Genomic DNA, 25,085 nt, shown 5'->3' on the forward strand with positions numbered 1-25,085 from the left:
TAAACTTAATCAGAAACCAGTTCCTCTCTTATTATACGCAGACGATGCTGTCCTACTATCATTAACGAGCCTGGGTCTGAAACGTCTTATATCTTCACTGATCCTTTACTGCGAATGTAACAAACTCTCTATAAATTATGAGAAGACAAAAATTTTGGTCTTCTCGAATGGTTGGAAATTAGAGAAATGGAAAATAAGAGGGCAAGAAATCCAACAAGTGAAAATCCATAGGTATCTGGGAATCTTATTCCAGAGCAATTTAGGGTGGGTAACCCATCGCACAAATGCCATAAAACAGGCAAAGTGCACCTCATCAGCAGTTGCCCATTTTTATTATCAGATAGGTAATCAATTTATTCCTGCGGCCATTCAGATATTTCAAACAAAAGTGCAATCCCAGTTACTTTATGGAATCCCGCTATGGGTCCAAGCATATAACAGTGATTTAAAAAAAATTCATTCCAGCTTTTTGAGACGTATTCTTGGACTCCCAGTTGTGATCAAATATGAAACAATGTGTGCAGAAATAGGCATACACACACTGGAATATTGGGCATGGTCCACCTCAATAAAGTACTGGTTACGCTGCCACTTTCGCTGCCCTCCATCAAGTCTGCTCGCTGATTTGCTCAAAGACTCCTATAAATCAAGATGGTATCAGCACCTCGAAAAAAAGATTGAATCTTTAGGCATCGAGCTGGAGCCCCTGTACAACTCTAATGAGCAGTACATTTTTCATAATATCCTAACTAGACTAAAGGATGTCGAGAGACAAAATATTATGGCAGCTGTAAACAAAATTTGCTCCCCCACATTCTATGATTTAAATATCTTAGATAGTAGAGCCAATTACGTCACTAAATTAATAATCCCAGCCCAACGTAGGGCTTTTATGCTGGCCCGTTTAAATGTTTTTCCCTCAGCATTTGTCAGGGGAAGATATCAAAACGTTCCTAGAAACAAGAGATTCTGCAGATGCTCTATGAATGTCCCGGACACTGTAGAGCATATTCTCTTTCATTGCCCATTGCACAGTACGCTCCGTCAACGCGTGCTGTCCCCTCTTTCGGGTGGTCTGGAACCCCAGCAAGGTAAATGTGTGGGACTTTACCTATCCGACGCTGACCAAAGGGTAACGGCGGGGGTAGCTGAGTTTTTGGCAGCAGTCCTCCAAGGAGCAGGTTAACAAGGAAAACCACTGATTTTATATGTATATATATATATATGTATGTAGCCATCTGCTGCCTTTTTTATATACATTTCAAGGCTTTTATATGTTATTTTCTCCTTTATGGTTTTATTTGCATAATGCCTAATAAAGGTTTGATAATAATAACAAAAACAAAACAAAACAAAAACAAAACAAAACAAAAGCAAAACAAAAACAAAACAAAACAAAAAAACCCAAACAAATCCATATCTTACAAGTTAATATTATAAACACTAAAACAACAACAAGACATTGACTTTCACCAGTCCCACAGCACCTTTATCTCTCATTGTGTCTTCCTGTTTTCCTGTTTTCTTTATCCACTCTATCCTAACATCTAGATTTAAATCCTTCTTTCATATCCTTTCACTTCACAAGGTTATTCCAGACTCAGCCAGATTTCTGCCCTCAAACCTTGACTTTTGAGGTATTCATTTAGGCACTCCCATTCTTTTTTTACTTCATTTTTTGGTTTTTGTCTTATAATAATAATAATAATAATAATAATAATAATAATAATAATAATTATTATTATTATTAATTATTTGTACCCCGCCCATCTGGCTGGGCCTCCCCAGCCACTCTGGGCGGCTTCCATAAAAACCAGAAATACACTAAAATATCACAGATTAAAAACTTCCCTGAACAGGGCTGCCTTAAGATGTCTTCTGAATGTCAGGTAGTTATTTATCGCTTTGACATCTGATGGGAGGGCGTTCCACAAGGCGGGTGCCACTACCAAGAAGGCCCTCTGCCTGGTTCCCTGTAGCTTTGCTTCTCGTAATGAGGGAACCGCCAGAAGGCCCTCGGCGCTGGACCTCAGCGTCCGGGCAGAACGATGGGGGTGGAGACGCTCCTTCAGGTATATCTGTCAATTTGGCTAATTCTAAATATTCTGAGAGCTTACATAGCCGCTCTTCCCTAGAGGGTAACTGATTCCCTTTCTAGTACTTAGCCACCAGGATTCTTGCTGCAGACGTTGCATATAAGAAAAAATTAGTTTTGTCTTTTGGGATATCATCATTTAAAATTCCTAAAAGGAATGCCTCTGGCCTTTTACTATATGATATTTGAAGTAGTGTTTTTGTTTTTGTTTTTTTATTTTATTATATTGTCATGTTTAATTCTTTTTCTTTCTTTTTGTAATCTTTAAACTCTTAATAAATATTATTTTTTTAAAAAAATACTATATGATATATAATAATAATAATAATAATAATAATAATAATAATAATAATAATAATGTTATTTATATCCCGCCCTCCCCAGCCGAAGCTGGGCTCAGGGCGGCTAACAACAATCAAAATAATCCAACGATTCTAAAAACATTTCATTATAAAAATTAATTATAATCAAATTGATGGCAACCATTAAGCAAAATTCTGTGCAGATTGCCAGATGAGGGGGGTCAGGCTGCGCCTTGGCCAGAGGCCTGGTGGAACAGCTCTGTCTTGCAGGCCCTGCGGAAAGATGTCAAGTCCCGCAGGGCCCTAGTCTCTTGTGACAGAGCGTTCCACCAGATTGGAGCCGTGGCCGAGAAGGACCTGGCTCTAGACTTCAAAAATGTTTATTCGGCTTTACGCCCATCATGAAACACAACACAACACAACAAAACAAAACAAAACAAAACAAATCAAATAGAACAGAGGACTCGTACAAGCCACAAGCAATACAACACAGTTCACAACTTACAAGGACAGACATTAGCCATTCACAAGAAAAGCTCAAGATTAAGACTAAGATTCTGGCACCACACCAAAATCAACATCTGCTGTCACCACAGAAAACCCTTACAACTATCAATAATCAGCCAACATTCCATTCCGTCTCTTGTACGAGAGGACGGCTGTTAGGAATTTAGCAACCTGTAAGGTAATATAAGGATCCACATCTTGAAGAACCCAGGCAAGCTGTAGGTCTACTGGTTTGTCAGCCATAGGCTGGATTATGGGGTTTAGTATACTAGCACGGGCTGAACTGTACAAAGGGCAGATAAACATAACATGATGTAGAGATTCAGATGTTTTCATTTCACAAGCACACATTGAAGGGACTTGGCCCTTAGTGAATCTATGTCTCAGCACATTTGTTGGAAAGACATTGAACCTAGCTCTAATGAAGGCATATCGGTGAGACGCGGCCATAAGCGATGTTAAGTAGGATGGGTTATGCCGAAATTTAACGGCGAGCAGGCTCCACCACCAGCTACGAAATTTTGGTATAGCTCTGCATCATCCAGCCTTTGATTTATACACCTTTTTGCCACATTTAGATCCAGTTTGAGCAATTCAGTGGGCGAGATCTCACAGGACAGCAATTTGGCATGCATTTTCCCTGACCACAAATTTGTGAAGTCATCTCGCCACATGCATTGAATGAGATAGTGGTTCGGGAGTTTATGCCATAGAGATATTCAATAAATCAAACTCTCCTCCATATAACTAACTCCACTGAGGGGATCTTCATTTCTAAGCGAATAGCCGCATTACTTACGCATGTTGGTAATTTTAAAAGTCGGCGTAAGAATTGGCTTTGAAGTGACTCTAAAGGTGAGAGGTTTGCAAAGGCAGCCCATAAAGGTGCAGCATAGGCCATTGTGGCCATCACTTTGATGCTATATACTTTCAAGGCCGCAGGGATGAATAAGGCCCCCTCAGAGTAGAAAAAACGAAGGAGGGAGTGTGAAAGGGCTTTTGTCTTGTTTTGAAGATATTCAACGTGCGCTTTCCACCCTAAATTATATTGAAAATAAATTCCTAAATATTTGAATTTGTGTACTTGTTCGATTTTCGTGCCCTCCAGTTTCCATGAATAAAGTTTGCGACTCCTTGAAAATATCAGTACTTTGGACTTGGTGTGGTTGATAGACAGATGATTAGAATGGCAATATGTCGCAAAAATCTTTAGTGCCCTCCTTAAGCCCACTCTGGAGTAAGAGAGTAGTACCGCATCATCTGCGTAAAGAAATAAAGGACAACGGTACTCTGCTATACGCGGGGAATGGATAAATTTTTGTGAGACGGCTAATGGGTTCCTCATATCACTGATAAATAAGTTAAAAAGAAGCGGCGCTAAAATACAACCCTGGCGTACACCCTTATTTATTGGCACTGGGTTAGTCAGGTCTCCAGCAGGGGATAATCTTACCCTGGCCACGGACCCGGCATGGAGTTGGGAGATAAGCCACAGGAGCCTTCTATCTATTCCCCAACTGGCAAGTTTATCCCATAGTAATTTCCTCGGAATACTATCAAACGCAGCTTTCAAATCTATGAAAGCTGCGCAAAGTTGGCCCCGTCGAGGTGTCGAGTATTTCCGGGCTAAGTGATAAAGAATAATTGCCTGGTCTGTTGTGGATCGGTTTAATCTAAATCCAGCTTGCTCATGTCCAATCAGGTCCGCCTCAACTGACCACTTCATCAACCTTGCCAGCAAAAAACGGGCATATATTTTCCCAATGGACGATAGCAGACTGATATTCCGATAATTCCCTGGGTCACCGGGAGGGCCTTTTTTATAGATAGGAATTATAATGGCCTCCTTCCACATTCCTGGAATTAAGCCCGTGGCATTTATTGCATCGAACGTTTTAGCTAAAATCCCTGCCCACCATGCAGAATGAAGCTTTATAGCCTCAACAGGGACCAAATCTGGCCCAGGGGCCTTACCAGTTTTCAACTCAGCTATCAATTCTAGGATTTCAGCAGGGTCGGTATTGGGCCAGACGGGAAGGGGATTAGAGGGTCTCCAATGAGTGGCCGGAGCTTCTGCCACTGAGAAATATTTTCTCAGGAACTGCTCCCATATAGGGGCCGGGATCAGCGTTAAGGGATATTTCGTGTTTCTTCCCTTTATTAAGGACCAAAGTTTCCGGGAGTTATGAGATTTTGAGGCAGAAATTATAGTCTGCCAACGATTTAAATGCCATTCCCGTTTGGCCGATTTCTGGGCCTGCTTGTATGCTTTTTTAGCCAGGGAATAAGATGGAGGTAAGGCCGGAGTGCCGGAAAGTTTATAGTCATTATATATTGTATGTAGGTGGAGTCTGGCTAGTTTGCAAGCAGAGTTGAACCAAGGGGCAACCTGGCTCTAGTTGAGGCCAGCCTAACCTCTCTGTGGCCTGGGATCTTCAAGATGTTTTTATTTGCAGACCGTAAGATCCTCTGTGGGACATACCAGGAGAGGCGGTCCCGTAGGTACGAGGGTCCTAGGCCGTATAGGGCTTTGAAGGTTAAAACCAGCACCTTAAACCTGATCCTGTACTCCATCGGGAGCCAGTGCAGCTGGTATAGTACCGGATGAATGTGATCTCGCAGCGAAGACCCCATAAGGAGTCTCGCCGCGGCATTCTGCACCCGCTGGAGTTTCTGGGTCAGTCTCAAGGGTAGCCCCACGTTGAGCAAGTTACAATAATCCAGTCTGGAGGTGACCGTCGCGTGGATCACAGTGGCTAGGTCAGGGCGAGAGAGATAAGGAGCCAACTGCTTAGTTTGGCGCAGATGAAAAAATGCTGCCTTTGTCATAGCTGTAATCTGCGCCTCCATAGAGAGGGAGGTATCGAAGATTACACCCAAACTCTTAACGGACGATGCTGGCACTAATTGCACCCCCGCAAGAGATGGGAGTTGCCCCCTCAATCCCATATCGCCCCGTCCCAGCCAGAGGACCTCTGTCTTCGAAGGATTTAACTTCAACCGGCTCCCACGTAACCATCCAGCCACAGCTTCCAGACATCTGGTCAGTGTGTCTGGGGCCGAGTCAGGATGGCCATCCATCAACAGATAGAGTTGGGTGTCATCGGCATACTGATGGCAACCCAGCCCAAAACTCCGGACAAGCTGGGCGAGGGGGCGCATAAAGATGTTAAAAAGCATCGGGGAGAGAATCGCACCCTGAGGCACTCCACACACCAAGGAGTGGCGCGATGACAATTCCCCCCCCCAAGCGCCACCCTCTGTCCCCGACCAGAGAGAAACGAGCACAGCCATTGAAGGACTGTGCCCTGAATCCCCACGTCGGCAAGGCGGTGGTCGAAGGCTGCTGACAGGTCTAGAAGAATCAGCAGCCCCGACCCGCCTCGATTCAGCTGCCTGCGGAGATCATCTGTTAGGGCGACCAGAGCCGTCTCGGTCCCATGACCAGCGCGGAAGCCGGACTGGAATGGATATTCTTAATATTTTCTTTATTTCTTCGTGGATCATGTTCCAAAATTTCCAAATTTCGGGGCATGTCCACCACATATGGTAGAAGGTTCCTTTTTGTATCTTGCATCTCCAGCACTTATTATTATATGTTTTATTCATTTTTGCAAGCCTTTCTGGTGCCAGGTACCACCTGTGATACATTTTCATATAGTTCTCTCTTATTAGGTAACATGCTGTAAAATTTATCTTTTTTGTCCATAGTCTTTCCCATTCATTATATTCAATTGGGTGGCCCAGATCTTGTTCCCATTTTTTAATAGCGTCTCCTTTTTCCTCCTTTTCTACTTTCCCATTTTGTAACAGTTTATATATTTTTGAGAGAGTCTGTTGGTTGTTATATAAAATTTCTTTTTCCCATACTGATATTTTTTTATCAAACCCCTTAAGCTTACTATCCTTCTCAAATATTGTTTTTAATTGGAAATATTCTAACCAATTTACCCCCTCTCTTTTAATTCTTCAAATTTCTTTACGGTTGGGCAATCTTTTATCTCTTCAACGAGTTCCCTATATGTTAGCCAGCTATATTTCATATTGCTTCTATGCAAGGCTGATGACTCTATAGGTGATAGCCACCAGGGAGTTTTGGCTGTTACTATTGTTTTATTTCTTTCCCAGACTTTGAATAAGGCCTTTCTCACCAAATGATTAGTGAATCCTCTATGTGCTTTTATTTTATTGTGACCCAGGTAGCCATGCCACCCGAAAACTTTGTCCCAGCCCTCCAGGTCCAAGATTTCGGTATCTGTCAGTAACATCCAATCTTTCAGCCATGTCATGCATGCAGCCTCAAAATACAGCTTGAGGTTTGGGACTGCGAACCCGCCCCTTTCTCTAGGCTCAATCAGTACTTTGAACCTTACTCTTGGCTTCTTACCTTGCCAGATAAAATTAGAAAGATCCCTTTGCCAACCTTTAAAACATTTTGTCCCGATAATTATTGGGATCGTCTGGAAAAGGAAGAACATTTTGGTAGAATTGACATTTTTATCAAGGATATCCTTTTGAATCAGATTATGGTCAGTTATCAATTTAGGTAGAATATCTGATTTTTTTAACCTCCGGTAATCGATTATTAGTTATCCAGATTCCATTGATCCCACCCGCTGTCTTTTTTGCTTGGGAATAATGAGTAATTTTTTTCTCTAATGGGTGCTTATAATGCCACACATCATTCAAGTTCAAACTCTCCACCATACTAAAAAAAAGTAGGGGGGAGTCTTCCTCTAGGTCTACCTCCTGATTCTGTATGATCAAATTCCAATGAAGTGACTCCGTTCAGATCTCCTAACAATATAATCTCCTCATTTATGAAATCTAATAGCTTATCTTCCACCACCTTAAAGAATTCTGTCTTATTCCCATTTGGGGCATATTTTCCTGTTATCACAATTTTTTCATTACCTTCCCCCACTTGTATTCCCAGAATTCTGCCTTCAACATCCTTAAAAAATTGTTTTGTTTCCAATTTTGGGTTAACATATATTACAATGCCTCTCTTTTTCCTCAAGTCTGATGATATAAATTCTAAACCTAATTTTTATTTTTCAAAACCCTTAAGTGTTTTTTTGCCACGTGCGTTTCCTGTAAGCATATCACATCCCACTCACCCTTTTTCAGAATGTGATGTATTTTGTTTCTCTTCAATTTATTATTAAGTCCATTACATTCCATGAAATTATATTTAAGTCCATTAAACTTTATTTCAATTTAAATGGTAAAAAAGTTAAATCAATATCAGTCACTTAATTTTAATCTTCAATCTTCACTCTCCCACTTCTGTCTCCTCCGTACTCTCTCTCTCTGTTTCTTCAATGGTTCTAGATTCAGGTAGGTAGCCGTGTTGGTCTGACGCAGTCAAAATATATATATATAAATAAAATAATAAAATAATATAAATATAATATAAATATAATATGATAGATAGATAGATAGATAAGTAGGTAGGTAGATAGATAGATACCTTCTTCAGGTATCTGAAGAAGTGTGCATACACACTAAAGCTTATACTAAGAACAAACTTAGTTGGTCTCTAAGGTGCTGCTGGACAATATTTATATCATTTATATTATATTTATATTATATTTATATTATATTTATATATATATATTTTGCCTGTTTCATTGGTTCCTATGCCAAACTCCTTCCTGTATCTCCTCTTAAATTTGGCCACTTCTTCTATCGATCTTAGCGTTTTCCTCCTTTCTTTGAAGGTGAAAGTTAAACCCTCAGGAACCTCCCATTTGAATCTAATTGATTTTTTCTTTAGAATATCTGTAAAAGATTTTTAATTTTTTCTTTTCTTCAAAATTTATTTTGGCAACTCCTTAAAGATGAATATATTTCTTTCATCAATTATTAGCTTGCTCTGACTCCTTTTTTCAAAATTTTGTCTCAGTAGCCTGGAATTCAGAAATATGAGACAGTCACTTGGACCTTTATATTATTTTGATCTATCTGGTCTAATCCTAAAATTTATATCCACATCCAAAATTAGGTCGTCTTCTTGGACCCCCAGCCAAACTGCCAACTCTTGCATAATTTTCTTATCAATTTGTTCATCTTTATATCTGGGAATCCCCCTCAAGCGCAGAATCATTTCACGTTGATGTAATTCAAGTAACGCAATTTGGTCCAGAAGTTGTTCTTGAGCACTCTTGACTTCTGCTAGGTCATCTCCAAATCGCCTCTTGGTTTTTCCTCAGTTCCCTATTTTCATTCTGAAATTTTTTAGAGGCTTCCTCTTGTGTATTCGTTTTGCCTTTTAATTCCTGCATTTCTTGACTGAGTTCCTTATTCTTGGTTACCAAGTCTTTTACTTGTCCTGTTAAATCCATTATTATTTTAAAGTTCTGCACTATACTGGCATTCATTGAGTCCAGTTTATCTTTGAGCTTTTTGTCCATTGCCATAATAATTTCTTTCAGATCAAAATTTGAATCAGAATTCTCTACTGATTGTCTCCTTGCCTGTGAGTTCACCAGAGCCATAACTGTAGATTGTGTCTTTTCTCTCTCTCCCTGTCAGGGAGGATTCGGAGGAGCAATGGTCAGAAGAGGTGGAACAGGGGCCCAGGGATGTTGAAGAGCCCTTCAACCACCCAGAGGCTCAGGAAGGAAGCTCAGGCTTGAGAAGGAAGCTCAGACTCAGGAAGGGAGGGGGCTTTCAAATCAGCACAGACAAGGAGGGAAATGAAATGTAAGTATCAAAGACGTCTTGCGCAATTCCCACACCTATTTTGTTGGCACGGGAATCATCGGAAACCACTCCCCAAATCTTACTCACCGGGTTCGAACACGTAATTCTGAACTGTAGCTGTTTCTTGTATATATATAATAAAGACTGTAAATACCAATGCTGACTGCGTCGGAATGTTAATGCGAAGGGGAAACACCACCTTTACATTCCCATTCTCTTGTTGTTGCCTCTATGTACACAAAGGGTAAAGCTCTGTCCCAGATCTGACTCCTGTCCAACCCAATATTCAATTTTCAGTTATTGTTTAGTCTGGAGCAGTGTACGTATAGGGGTCCTTGGGTTATTTAGTATCTAAAGTCTCATAACAGTCCTTCTAATAACAAAAGTATAAAAAGAAATCCTGAAAACGCCAGCTAACAAGAATCAGAGGGAAGGAAGCAGAAGGGAGGCAGAGTAGGAGCAAAAAGGCCTTTTACAATAATAAAGTATGCTGCGTTTTAGTTATTTGCCCACCAGGTGGCATTGGAATTTTACAATCCCCTTGCTTTGGCTTGGGAGTGCTCTTTCTCTCTCTGTAGATCACCCGAATATACTTGCGCAACACTTCCGCCTTTGCAAATCCTGCTCTCTCTGCATAGTGAAGATGAGTCAGCAAATGTCCACCACTTCATGTTGCTTTATTTTCTCCTTCTGTAATCTGTCTCCTCTGTTTTAGCTCCCAGAGCACTCCCCTCTCTGCCCCGCAACCTTGAGCCTCACAGCCTCCACCACCTCCTTCTCCTTTACTTTGTATATGAGCTGTTGCTTTCTTAATGCTACTTCTCGGTTTGCCTTTCTTCCTTTCTTTATTATTAAAACGTTGTGAAACTCACTTTATTATTTTCCACAGTCATATTCATAGTCCTCCTTTATATAAAGCTGCATAAGCACCTCCTCTTTAACAAGAAATTCCCATTAAGCTTTCTTATGCACAATTTTACAAATCATGCCAGGGTGACTTCCTTTAGTCTCTGTTTACATTGCCGTTTTTTAAGTTCTTGATGTTTTCCTTTCTCCCACCAGTTGTTTACAAATTTATGCACTTCTAGGGAGTGTTGATTTCAGTCTCCAGTTGTTAAACAGGAGTTACTTGGTGCTTCCTCTCCCGAGTCTTGAGGCGTCTTGCGGTGTGGAATGCCCCTTTTTTTGTGCCGGGCTTCTCCCGCCTCCTCCACCTTTTGTGCCGGGGTGTAGAAGTCTTTTTGTGGCGCTGCTTGGTGCTTTTAACCCGAGACCTCATCTCGGGCTTTTTTTGAGGAGAAAAACATCGCCCTTGCGACTTCCGGAGGCGGCGCGAACGGCAATGGCGGTCCTCCTCGCGCTGTGAGGAGGAAGCTCCGCAGAAACGGGTCGTCCGCTACGGCGAAGCGGAGACCCACATCGAAAAACCACAGGCAGCAAGAGCCTGTGGCCGTGGGGCTCGGCGGGCGCCAGAAGCGCCCCCCGAAACAGTGAAGGGACCTCGTAAGAGGTCTCCGAACGTGGAGGGGGTATCGCGGCGCTGTGAGTCGATTGCTATTCCTGTGTTGTGAAGCCGCATAGCTGCTGTCGGTGAGCGCTGACCTTTCTTCCTGGAAACATCTAATTTTGAAAAGCAACAACCCGTGAGTAACAAAAGACAGTAAGAATTGGAAAATAAATTGCTACAAATTTGGCTGAAAGCGGGAGACGTAAACAGGAAGTCCGTCTTCTGCTTCTGCTTAAGATTTAAAGCAAAAAGACTTTGATGCCTGGAGCCTGTGAAGAGGCGTTAAAAACAACTAATCTGTGCATCCATTGAAGTTGCTTTTATGCTAAATCAGGACTTAATCTTTTTTAAGTGACTCTTTTCTTTTATGGACTGTGTTTTATCCCTTCCCATGGAATTCACAACTTTATTAAGAAGCCCAGGTAGTGGATCTGCCTGAGCAACAGAACTGTCAGAGTGCAGACTTTGATACTTTGCAACTTGAGTTTGCTACAATCTGAGTTTTTGTGGATTTGCTACACTGAAACATCTTTTCTGGCACTTGCTAGAGACATTGTAGTGCTTTTTAAACCAACTCTGCTAACTACAAGAATTGAAGGCTCTTTGGAAATTAATTTGGACTGTGGAAATTAACTGGATTTTAACAATTTGGCTTTTTCCCTTAAGACATACTTGAACTCCCTCTAGAGGCCTCTGGATTTATAGTTGTATGTGATTTTACTTTCTATTTCCTTTCCTCCTATTTGACTGTTTACTCTCTGGGCTGCTGGATTCTCATGGGAACAACTTAGTTTGACCTTGACTTGTAGACAAAACTGGAATGAGTGGCACCGGGAGAACAAGAGCGGCTAAAGCGAAAGCTAGACAAACAACCTTAAACTTAACTTCACAGCCGCGTAGATCATCTGTTCCTACTGTTTTGTCAGCAGAAGAAGAAGAAATTGAGCAACTACCGGAAGATATGGCTGCAGGAGCATCTGGCTCAGTACTAGAGAAAATCTTTGAAAAATTGGAAGCTTTGGACAAGAAAGCGGATGAACAAACGGCTAAGATTGAACAAAATACAGCCAGTGTAAATAAATTAACTGAACAAGTTGCTTTGAATACTCAATCAGTTGGAAAGCTATTTGAGACCACTGCAGAAAACCGCAAATTGGCTGAGGAAGCCAGCCAAAAAGTTGAAGAATTAGAACAAGAGGTAAAACCACTGCATAAACTGGTTGGTGAACAGCAGGCGTATTTGTCTATGATTGAATTGCGGAATCGGGAGAATAATTTGAGATTGAGGTCTATACCAGAACTTGAACAAGGGAATTTAATTGAGTTCCTGACAAAAGAATTTTCCAAGTTTTGGCCCTTGGAGGAAGAAAAGGATTTTAAAATTGTGACTGCTTTTAGGCTTGGAAAAGTAGCAAGGAAAGACAGGCCCAGAGATTGTTTGATCACTTTGAGATCTAAGGAGGAAAGAGACAAAATACTAGGCCTACATTACGGAAAGTCACTGGATATTTCGGATAAAAGAGTTGAAATTTACAAAGACATCCCAAAACAACTTTTGGACCTGAGATCCACCTATATTGAGTTAGTGAAACTGCTGAGGAGCAACTCAATTGTTTTTAGGTGGGAATTTCCCCAAGGATTATCCTTTACATTCAGAGGGAAGAAGGTTAAAATTAAAACAGCCGAGGACAAAGACAAATTTTTGAGTACCTACGGAGAGGACCTTCAGAAAGGGATCGAGAGACCTTCAGGGTCTGGACCATCATCAGTACCTGCACCATTGGGACCTGAAGACTCGGAGAAGAAGACACCACCACCAGAGCAATAACAGATTTGTTCAGGATGTCTCTGCAACTTCTGAGCTGGAATATTAATGGCTGTAACTCCCCGCAGAAAAGGAGAAGAATATTTCATATATTGAGAAAAGAACAATTGGACATTATTTGTTTGCAAGAAACACATGTGATTAGGCTCCATAGGAAAGTGTTAATAAACAAAAGATTAGGACAAGAATTTATTTCTTCGGATCGAGTTAAGAAAAGAGGAGTGGTGATATATGCAAAGGAGAGCCTTTCACCAAAATTTTTATTTAAAGATGAGCAAGGAAGAATTTTGGCAATTGAGATACAAAACCAAGGAGAAAAGTTTTTGATACTAGGAATCTATGCACCTAACGAGGGGAAATCGGAATTTTACAAGAAGCTGCATGAGATAATACTGGACTATCTGGACTATGACAACATCATTATGATGGGCGATATGAATGGGGTGGCGTCAACCAACATGGATAAGTCTCAAAGCCAAAATGTGACAAAAGATGGCAGACTACCTAAAACTTTTTTTGAACTGACTGACAATATGGACTTGATTGATATCTGGAGGACAAAGAACCCCCTGGGAAGAGAGGGAACATTCTTTTCTGAAGCCCAACTGACATGGACAAGAATCGACCAAATATGGATAACTAGAGGTCTGGCACCCAAGACGAGAAAAGTGGAAATCTGCCCAAAGACCTGCTCCGACCATAACGCCGTAAAGATGGACATGAGATTAATCCCAACCGGCTCCTTTAGATGGAAGATGAACGACAACTTGTTTAGAGACCAGGAGATTACTAAAAAGGCCCAAAAAGTTTTGAAGGACTATTTTGAGATAAACTTGAACACCAAGGTGGAAAAAAGAATTATCTGGGATGCAAGTAAGGCGGTTATGAGGGGGTCAGATCATTCGACTCGGCAAATAAATGTGGAAAACTGCTAGCATGGCAGTTGAAAAAGAGACAAAAATTAAACACGATCACCAACTTAGAGATTGAAGGAAGAAATATTCAGAACCCTGTCGAGATTAGGAAGTGCTTCCAGAGATATTTCAAACAATTATACACTCAAGGGCCGCAAAATGAGGTTGAGATAGAACAATTTTTGAGAAAAAATGGACTACCAAAGTTGTCTCAAGAAAATAGATCAATCCTGAACTGTAAAATAACACGACAAGAGATTGAAGTTGCCATTCAGAATATGCAATTGGGCAAGTCTCCAGGGCCAGATGGGCTTACCTCCAAATAATATAAGATACTGAAAGACTATTTAATATATCCACTAATGGAGGTTTGCAATGAGATTATGGAGGGGAAGAAAGCATCGGAAACGTGGAAAGAAGCCTTCATCACATTGATACCTAAATCAGAATTGGAAAAGACACAACTCAAGAATTACCGTCCCATCTCACTTTTAAATGTGGATTACAAAATCTTTGCAGACATCTTAGCAAACAGACTTAAAAAGGTTTTAAGTGAAGTGATCCATAAAGATCAGGCAGGCTTTCTCCCAGGAAGACATTTATCTGCTAACACAAGGAACATTATTGACATTTTGGAACTTTTGCAAACGAATATTAATACTAGAGCAGTGTTAATATTTATAGATGCGGAGAAGGCCTTTGACAACATTTCCTGGAAGTTTATGAAGAAAAATCTGGAAGGGATGGGAGTGGGACGGGGATTTGAAAATGGGATAGACGCAATATATTCAGAACAAAAGGCTAAATTGATAGTTAACAATGTGGTGACAGAAGAGTTTAAAATTGAAAAAGGAACACGACAAGGTTGCCCTATTTCCCCTTTGTTATTCATTTCGGTCCTGGAGGTGCTCTTGAATATGATTAGAGGGGACCGGTTGGTGGAAGGAATTCAGGTCGGAGCGAAACAATACAAACTTAAGACTTTTGCAGATGACCTAGTTTTGACCCTACAGGAGCCAGAATCTAGTACGAAAAGGGCATTACAATTAATTCAAGACTTTGGTTGGGTGGCGGGTTTTAAATTAAATAAGCAAAAAACCAAGGTACTGGAGAAAAATTTGACAGTTTCAGAGTCAGAAAGGTTTCAGAAGGAGACAGAGTTAAACGTGGTTAAGAAAGTAAAATATCTAGGGGTGAACATAACAGCAAAAAATCTGAATTTATTTAAGGACAACTATGAAAAGTGCTGGTCAGAAATTAAGAGAGATCTAGAAAGTTGGTCAAGACTGAAACTTTCCTTGCTGGGCCGAATTGCTGCTATAAAAATGAATGTATTGCCAAGGATGCTGTTTCTTTTCCAGACTTTACAGATTGTGGATAAAATGGAGTGTTTCGGGAGGTGGCAAAGAGATATTTCTAAATTTGTCTGGCAGGGCAAAAAGCCCAGAATTAAGTTTAAAATATTAACTGATGCTAAAGAAAGAGGGGGGTTTGCCCTGCCAGACTTAAGGTTGTACTATGAATCAGCAGCTTTTTGCTGGCTGAAAGACTGGCTGCTTCTTGAAAATACTGATGTGTTAGATTTGGAAGGATTTAACAATGCTTTTGGTTGGCATGCATATTTGTGGTATGACAAGGTTAAGATTCATAAGAACTTCAAGAACCATATTGTAAGGAAAGCAGTGTTTAATGTCTGGATAAAATATAAAGACTTATTAGAAAATAAGACCCCAAGGTGGCTATCACCTATGGAAGCTAAGGCTGTGAAAAGACCCAATATGGAGGTCAAATGGCCGAAATACTGGGAAATATTAGAAAGAGACGGAGACAATTGGAGATTGCAGAGTTTGGAGAAATTAAAAGATAAAGTGTGAGATTGGCTACATTATGCTCAGATTAAAGAGGTTTTCAAATTGGATAAAAAGTTAGGATTCCAGGTGGAAAAATCGAAACTGGAAACAGAATTGCTAGAACCTAAGACTAAGGTACTTTCAAGAATGTATAACTTGTTGCTGAGGTGGAATACACAGGATGAAACGGTTAAATCAGCTATGATAAAGTGGGCACAGGACATTGGGTATAATATCATGTTTGCTGACTGGGAAAAGTTATGGACCACCGGTATGAAATTTACGGCATGTAATGCCTTGAAAGAAAACATTATGAAAATGTTATATAGGTGGTACATGACCCCAGTCAAGCTCGCAAAAATATATCACCTGTCAGACAATAAGTGTTGGAAATGTAAGGAAACTGAAGGAACGTTCTTTCACCTCTGGTGGACTTGCCCCAAGGTTAAGGAGTTCTGGGAAATGATATATAATGAGTTGAAAAAGGTATTTAAGTATACCTTTCCCAAGAAACCAGAGGCCTTCCTTTTGGGCATTGTTGGCCATAGGGTGTTAAAGAATGATCGAACATTTTTTATGTATGCAACAACAGCAGCAAGGATACTTGTCGCTAAATACTGGAAAACTCAAGATTTGCCCACGCTGGAAGAATGGCAGATGCAGCTGATGGACTATATGGAGCTAGCAGAAATGACTGGCAGAATTCAAGACCTGGGAGAGGAAGCAGTGGAAGAGGATTGGAAGAAATTCAAGGACTACTTACAAAAACACTGTAAATTATACGAGTGTTAAGAAGGATGAGGGATTTGAAAATAATAGGGCACCATAAAGGTGTCAGAGATAACGATCTTGATAGCTTGACCGTTGAGCCGTGTACTCAGACAGCTTTACGATCCCAATCAGTCATTCGCAGCGTCCGGCACGCTTCTTTCTCAGCTGCGCAAGTAAGTCTGCTGTCTCTTTGGCCACGGCTTAGCAGAGTAGCATACAGCGGTGTAAAACAGTCTTTTTCTCCCTTGCTCCATGCAAGCATACACAGACAGATTCGTCTATTTACAGCTTTTATTCAAACATTTGTCCATCACTGCTTGCAGCCATGTCCGTCTCTCTCAAGACACAGGGAGAACAACAACAGTACAGTCTCCTCCCAGACTCCTCCCAGCTTCCATAGCTGACGTCACATCAGAAAGTTCTGAACTATCACAAAAGGTTGGTTAAAAGACTATGAGATTGAGTGAAGTTTATGAGAAAAATAAATTTTGAATAAAGACTATGGTAAAACTAGATATCTAAGATCTAGATAAAAATATTCAAAGTTAGGGACAAAACATTGGAAATGCGTACAATAAGAATGGAAATAAGGTGATAAATTGCTGATCAAAGTTTCATATTTGGAAAGTAGGAGTGAGAGGCGTGAGGAAGTCCAAAAAATGAAGAAAAGTTGGTTATTATACGATGATAAATTTTATGTTTGTTTTCCTTTTTGTTTGCTTTTTTTGCTTATGCTGTTTTTCTCTGTTTATTGTATTAAAAATCTCTTAATAAAAAATTTAAAAAAGAAAAGAAAAACATCGCCCTCGCTCTCCCCAGCATTCAGTTTACCGCAATTGGGAGTGCCCGAGTTCAGCGGAGCACTTTCCCTGACCCGGTCTCTGAGTGCACCACGCTGGAAGGTCAGAAATGTTAGTTTTTAAAAGTACAGTCTATTCCTTCCCAACCAGCTGTTGTTTTTTTAAATAAAAAACCCCCTCCAAAGTCCACAGTACATTTATTAAGACCAACCAAAACACTCACAAAATGTAGCAAGTTTTCAAGTTCTGCAGAACTTTGCATCAGGCAAAATATATACAAGTCATGGGGTGCTTGGGGAAATGACAGCCTGTATAAGAATTGGAATAACAGCAGCATCCTGAATATTAATGTGCCTCATCTTACATTTCACAGTAACCAGCATTCACAGTAACCAGCATTCACCTGGCTCCCCCATCCCTAAAAATGCTTGGTGCTTTAGTTTTGCATGTTCTTTAAAAAATCACATAATAACAACTGCCTAGACCAGTAAAAGTATAAAGTTGTTTTATTGCGGTCAATGAACAGAATCAGGATAAAATCACCATAATATTTGATGGTAAACATTTTAATTAAAATCCTAAACATGAGTGAAACCTTTTGATTTTTGTTGATTCTATCTATGGATATAAATAGTCAAGCTTTTCTGCAGTGACCAGTGATTGTAGGTTTCTGAGGTCTAATTTCATATGCTCTGGGGAATCATAAATATTTTGGAAATGTTAAACATTTATGGATATACAGTATGTGTCAAGATTAGGCAGCAAAACTACCTTGCTGTTTTTGAAGATGTTGACAAACTCTTAATTTATTTGTGATATGTTCTGCCCACATGAGGTGGGGCAGTTATGCTGCATCAGCATATTTTGATGGAAATCATGTATTCCAGTTGATATAAGAAAAAGACTGCTCCTTTTCCCTTATGGGGTACCCAAGAGCCCATATAGAGACCTTTTGTAGGTTCTCTATTGGTAGGAGAAAATAAAAGAGGCCAACCAGAAAATAATAAGAAGCAAAGCAGCTGGTAAGCCTGATCTTTATTAACTGTTGCAACAGGGTGCTCCCCCACATGCAGGAGAGAGGAGGACCACCCAGAACAAAGGCGTGCCCGCCCTTATATAGACATTTTAAATTGCCCGCCCTGGAGTCCAAGACCACCCCCAGATACATCATACCTTTGTGAACCAGAGCACGCCAGGCACTCCTGTCTTCCACTGCCTCCCGTAGCTTGGCCAAATTCATGTTCGTAGCTTTGAGAACACTGTCCAACCATCTCATCCTCTGTCGTCCCCTTCTCCTTGTGCCCTCCATCTTTCCCAACATCAGGGTCTTTTCCAGGGAGTCTTCTCTTCTCATGAGGTGGCCAAAGTATTGGAGCCTCAGCTTCACGATCTGTCTTTCCAGTGCGCACTCAGGGCTAATTTCCTTAAAAATTAATAGGTTTGATCTTTTTGCTGTCCATGGGACTCTCAAGAGTCTCCTCCAGCACCATAATTCAAAAGGATCAATTCTTCAGCGATCAGTCTTCTTTATGGTCCAGCTCTCATTTTCATACATCACTACTGGGAAAACCATAGCTTTAACTATACAGACCTTTGTTGGCAAGGTGATGTCTCTGCTTTTTAAGATGCTGTCTAGGTTTGTCATTGCTTTTCTCCCAAGAAGCAGGCATCTGTTAATTTTGTGACTGCTGTCACCATCTGCAGTGATCATGGAGCCCAAGAAAGTAAATTCTCTCACTGCCTCCATTTCTTCCCCTTCTATTTGCCAGGAGGTGATGGGCCCAGTGACCATGATCTTCGTTTTTTTGATGTTGAGCTTCAGACCATATTTTGCGCTCTCCTCTTTCACCCTCATTAAAAGGTTCTTTAATTCCTCCTCACTTTCTGCCATCAAGGTTGTGTCATCTGCATATCTGAGGTTGTTGATATTTCTTCCGGCAATCTTAATTCTGGCTTGGGATTCATCCAGCCCAGCCTTTCGCATGATGAATTCTGCATATAAGTTAAATAAACAGGCAGACAATATACAGCCTTGTCATACTCCTTTCCCAATTTTGAACCAATCTGTTGTTCCATATCCAGTTCTAACTGTAGCTTCTTGTCCCACATAGAGATTTCTCAGGAGACAGATGAGGTGATCAGGCACTCCCATTTCTTTAAGAACTTGCCATAGTTTGCTGTGGTTGACACAGTCAAATGCTTTTGCGTAGTCAATGAAGTAGAAGTAGATGTTTTTCTGGAACTCTCTAGCTTTCTGCATAATCCAGCGCATGTTTGCAATTTGGTCTCTGGTTCCTCTGCCCCTTCGAAATCCAGCTTGCACTTCTGGGAGTTCTCGGTCCACATACTGCTTAAGCCTGCCTTGTAGAATTTTAAGCATAACCTTGCTAGCGTGTGAAATGAGTACAATTGTGAGGTAGTTGGAGCATTCTTTGCCACTGCCCTTCTTTGGGATTGGGATGTAGACTGATCTTCTCCAATCCTCTGGCCACTGCTGAGTTTTCCAAATTTGCTGGCATATTGAGTGTAGCACCTTAACAGCATCATCTTGTTATCAGCAGTGCTTTCTAAGGCCCATTTGATTTTACACTCCAGGATGTCTGGCTCAAGGTCAGCAACCACACTACCTGGGGTGTACGAGACATCCTGCCACCTCTTATTGATGTCTTCTGCTTCTGTTAGGTCCTTACCACTTTTGTCCTTTATTATGGTAATCTTTGTACGAAATGTTCCTTTCATATCTCCAATTTTCTTGAACAGATCTCTGTTTTTTCCCCATTCTATTGTTTTCCTCTATTTTTTTTTGCATTGCTCGTTTAAGAAGGCCCACTTGTCTCTCCTTGCTATTTTTCGGAAATCTGCATTGAGTTTACTGTATCTTTCACTATCTTTCGCTATCTCCCTCACATTTTGCTTGCCTTTTCTCCCCCACTATTTGTAAGGCCTCATTGGACAGCCACTTTGCTTTCTTGCATTTCCTTTTCATTGGGATGGTTTTCGTTGCTGCCTCCTGTATATTGTTGCTAGCCTTCATCCATAGGCACTCTGTCCACCAAATCTAAATCCTTAAACCTGTTCCTCACTTCCACTGTGTATTCATAAGGGATTTGATTTAGATTGTATCTTACCAGCCCAGTGGCTTTTCCTACTTTCTTCAGTTTAAGCTTGAATTTTGCTATAAGAAGCTGATGATCTCAGCCACAGGCAGCTCCAGGTCTTGTTTTTGCTGACTATATAGAGTTTCTCCATCTTTGGCTGCAGAGAATATAATCAATCTGATTTCGATGCTGCCCATCTGGTGATGTCCATGTGTAGAGTCGTCTCTTGTGTTGTTGGAAAAGAGTGTTTGTGATGACCAGCTTGTTCTCTTGACAGAAGTCTATTAGCCTTTGCCCTGCTTCATTTTGAACTCCAAGGCCAAACTTGCCAGTTGTTCCTTTTATCTCTTGACTCCCTACTTTAGCATTCCAATCCCCTATAATGAGAAGAACATCCTTCTTTGGTGTCATTTCTAGAAGGTGTTGTAAGTCTTCATAGAATTGGTCAATTTCAGTTTCTTCAGCACCAGTAGTTGGTGCATAAACTTGGATTACTGTGATGTTAACAGGTCTGCCTTGGATTCGTATCGAGATCATTCTATCATTTTCTTATTATAACTACTTAATGCCTGAATCTAGGTCACAGGTCACAGGCTCACACCCTGTTCATATCTTGAATGTGCCCTTAATACAGGATTTGTGAGGAAAGAGACAATGGGGAGGTTTCCCACTTTGACCTTGCAGAGAAATATTTGAGGTCAATTTGTTCAGGACCTTTTCTATGGGGTTTCAGACATGTGATTTATATATACAGTTATGAACATTTTTTTTTTATATGACCTTAAAATTCTTATAACACCAGTTCAACCTATTTCCAATAAACTAATTTGCCACTTAAGTGAAAGAAATCTGAGAGGAATGAATTCATTATGTCAGTAAATTTCCATTCACTGACAAACTGAAGTGTTAGTGTGTTTTTTGTTTATCATTAATACATTTTATAACCACTCTACCATTAGTGCTTTTCTTTCTTGATGAGAAACAACCTATAGTTCTGCAATGCACCAGAATTACTAAAAAGACAGAAAGCAAAGCACTTTGCATTACAAAATACAGAGAAATGTCTATCACCTACACAAGGAAAAAGAATACTTCTCATACACAGTTTTGCTATAGAAAGTCATTTTCATGTTTTTAAAGTAGGTTTCTGACATGTCTTGTGCATGCAGACTAAAAGTTAAGGTACAATTTAACCAATGAAACTATTTCCTCATTAGCTGAATCTTGTTTACATACATCTCCTGACTAGAAGGAAACTGAGTCTTCCGTGGGCACTTTGTCCTCGAGCTAGTCTCAGGCCTGAAGTGTAGGAGGCCCTAAGAATAATGACGGGTGTGTTCTTGAGGGAGCGAAGCCTTCCACGCTGAAAGAGCGAAGAAGGAGGCACGTGTCCAGGCAAACAACTGAATCAGCAGCCCCACAATTAATGGACAGGGAAAGTTAGCACAAGACACATGATTCATTTTGCAGAACACAGGAAAGCAGACAAGAGAGGAACTGTGATACTTTTCTGAGGAGTCAGAGGAAGAAGCAAAAGTCATCATAAACTTTCCTGATCTGATGTATAATGTTCCAGAGCTGCCTTCTACTGTCACACCACCTAGCGCAGATGCAGAATAAGAAAGAGAAGTAGAGGAGCAGATTCCAAGAAGGAGCACAACCAGAGGGGAGGAGACTGACAATGATATGCCTGTGTTAAAGGGTGAGGAAGATGGTGTTATAGAGTGCAGGTGAGATTCCCCCTAAAACCTAGTTGTGAATAAATGCTAGGATTGCAATTAATTTGGAAATGATTACAACATAAACTGCAGAGCTGTGCCAGACAGGGAATTCCTGGGCTGTCTTATGCAAACCAACCTGGCCAAGCTACATCTAGCAAGAGAATAGGAGAGGGCCATTGACTTCTTCCCCCAAGTGTGAACAGAGACTGGGGATTTGGGAGGTTGCCAGGGTAGCTGCTCTGGGGGAGGGCAAGGGAAGAAGAAGGGAGAAAAAGGTGAGATCCATCTTGGAGGCAGGCAGCATGAAGATTGCCTGCACTGCTGCCTTTGGAAATGTGCATGCCATAAGATCTGGACTCCCTCCATGCAGATTGAAGGTGTAAATAGGTGAATAAACCGTATTTCTTAAAGTACGATAGTCTCCACTGTGTCTTCCATTCTCCAAAGGGACACAGACCCTGTGTGTGTGCCTGGGACCCCATGGGCTTTTGACACCACTTGGCAGAGAGAGGGGCAGGCACACGGCTTTTGTCACAGTACCGACAAGATTCCAGAGCCAGATGTCAGACACTCATTGAGACCCAACAAAGGTGTTCCAACCCTACAGTTGTCCTACCTCACCTCTTCAACTGGGAAGAGATCGCACAGATGCCAGTCACTGAAGCTTGCCTGTGGAGGGATGCTGCACAGGAAGAGAGAGATGCAACAGAACCAGACCTCGTAGAACATTTTTGGCGGGCATGTAAATGGGAGCACATGTATCAATGGGAACCCAAGCAACACCACTGCTCTGCAGGGCCATGTTGATGCACTCCACATGGCAGCCCCATCCTGCCTTTCCCAAAATTAGTGTGCACATGGGGGTGGAGAGGGCAAAGCAAGATTAAGATCAGAAGCAGAAATATTTTGTCATTGCGGGGAAGGAAGGCATGAAACACAAAGCACAGGACACACATGCAGACACGGTCCTTTCCTGCAACATTCTCCCTGTCCCCATAAAGCTGGGTGACTGTTAAGGAGCAATGGGTTTGCCTGGGCGGAGAGGTAGAGAAGAAGAGGGGGGGAGGGATGTTGGGGGGAAGAAGGAGAGAGAAACACAGAAGACTCTCCTCACTTTCAGGGTTATTTTTATATCCCTCCTTATAGAGCACACACACATCCAGGCACACATCCAGAGAGAAAAGAGAGAGATAATGCAGGAAAATATGGGCTGCAAGTTAAGGAATGTTCAGGGGAGCCCGGGGGGGGGGGGCTTCTTTCATTAAGTCACCCCAGGGTGCCACAGCACAATGGTTGAAAACCGATGAACTATGCTTACATTAATTAATGCACAAATGGGTCAATACCACAGAGTAAGCTATCTTGCCAGGCTTAGCTATGTCCACTTCCCCTCACCTTTGGAGGAACTAGCTAATCAAGACTTTGCTGTTTTTCAGTCTACCTGTGCATCTCAGCATGTAAACAGGTTTGAGCTGGTTACTCCAGCTCAACCACATGTCTCATCCTGCCCACACCCACCCCTGGAAGGGCTTGAACCAACAACCTTCTGGTTAACAGCCAGACACATTGACCCGTTGCTCCACAAGGCCAGACCTTTGAAGAGTTGGTAAGTAAACCATTTTTTGACTTACCTTTTCCTGCTGGGGGAAGAGGGAAGGTTTGGAACTCACTTGGAAGGACATATTTTAAAGGTCTAACAGCCTATATTTCTTTGCTTTACTTTTGTTACTTTAAATCTCTGCTGGGGTTCTCTCATCAAAGAGTATTTGCCCCAAACTTGGATTTTGGCACCTCGGGAATCTCCTTTGTATATATGGAAAGACACACACACACACACACGCATAGAGCACCAGCACAAGCCATTGTAGAATTGACTTTCGAGAAAAGCAGCATATTTGGTCTCTCCCCAGCACTTTTATTGGAAGTACCTGTGGGAATGTTGTGGATAGTAGGAGAGGATATATTGATTAAATATTATCCTTCCTCACTCACGGCAGTGAGCTGGTAGCATAGTACATTCCCCTGTATATTGCAGGAAGCTAATTGGTAGATTCGTTAGAATCTCTTGAGTTAAACAATCCAGTCTGGCTTGTCCAGATTTGATTTGTTCCTGCTAAATCCCCTTTGTTCCCTCTTAAAAAGAATAAAGACACAACAGTCTTCTCTAAAAACATCAGATGTCAAGGAAATAAACAACTATGTGCTTTTAATTCTGTTGGGAGCCACCCAGAGTGCCTGGGGAAACCCAGCCAGATGGATGGGGTATAAATAATTAACAATAAGTAGTAGTAGTAGTAGTAGTAGTAGTAGTAGTAGTATACTTACATTCAGTTCGCAGTATGATCCTGAAGGCAGGCTTTAGCTTGTAGTTACAGAAGAGAGTGTGGGTTCATCCCATATGGGGAGGGAGTCCATGTGCTGCTGGCTGAGAGCCAGCAGACAGCAAAAGCATCAAGATGGAATAAAGCAATGAAAGGAAGATGGCTGTGTGACCAGCCCTTTTATGGGGTCTCCCAGGATCATGCCCATCTACCTGGTGACAAGCAGGGGGAGGATGCTCCAGACAGGTGTGACAGGAAGTCCTCCTGGCTGGAGTAACATCCCCCTGTGTGTCCACTCTGGGCAAATAGGAAATGTTGTATTTGACTGCTTCCTGTGATGTTGCATCCCATATTACCTAAAACAGTGCTCTTTGTGTTGACATTGCAGCTGAGTTCTCCTCACAGCCAGTATGCTATAAAAGGACCTTGTCTCCCATCCCAGTATCTGTGATTAGCACAAAGTGTTAGCCTGTTTTCACAGCAAGCAGAATGGTGCCTCTTTCCAATCATTGGTAGGGCTTGTTCTCTTGCATGAATCTCCAGATTTGTGTAACATTAATAATAACTACTTCAGTTTTCTGATAACAGTGTTTTCATTTGTTTTTTAGCCTAGATAGCATTAATAGAGCAGTCCTTGCAGAGTGTAGCTGTGTAACACTTAAAAAA

The sequence above is a fragment of the Podarcis erhardii genome (genome assembly GCF_964252035.2).
Source record: "Podarcis erhardii genome assembly, chromosome: W".
Taxonomy (NCBI): domain Eukaryota; kingdom Metazoa; phylum Chordata; class Lepidosauria; order Squamata; family Lacertidae; genus Podarcis; species Podarcis erhardii.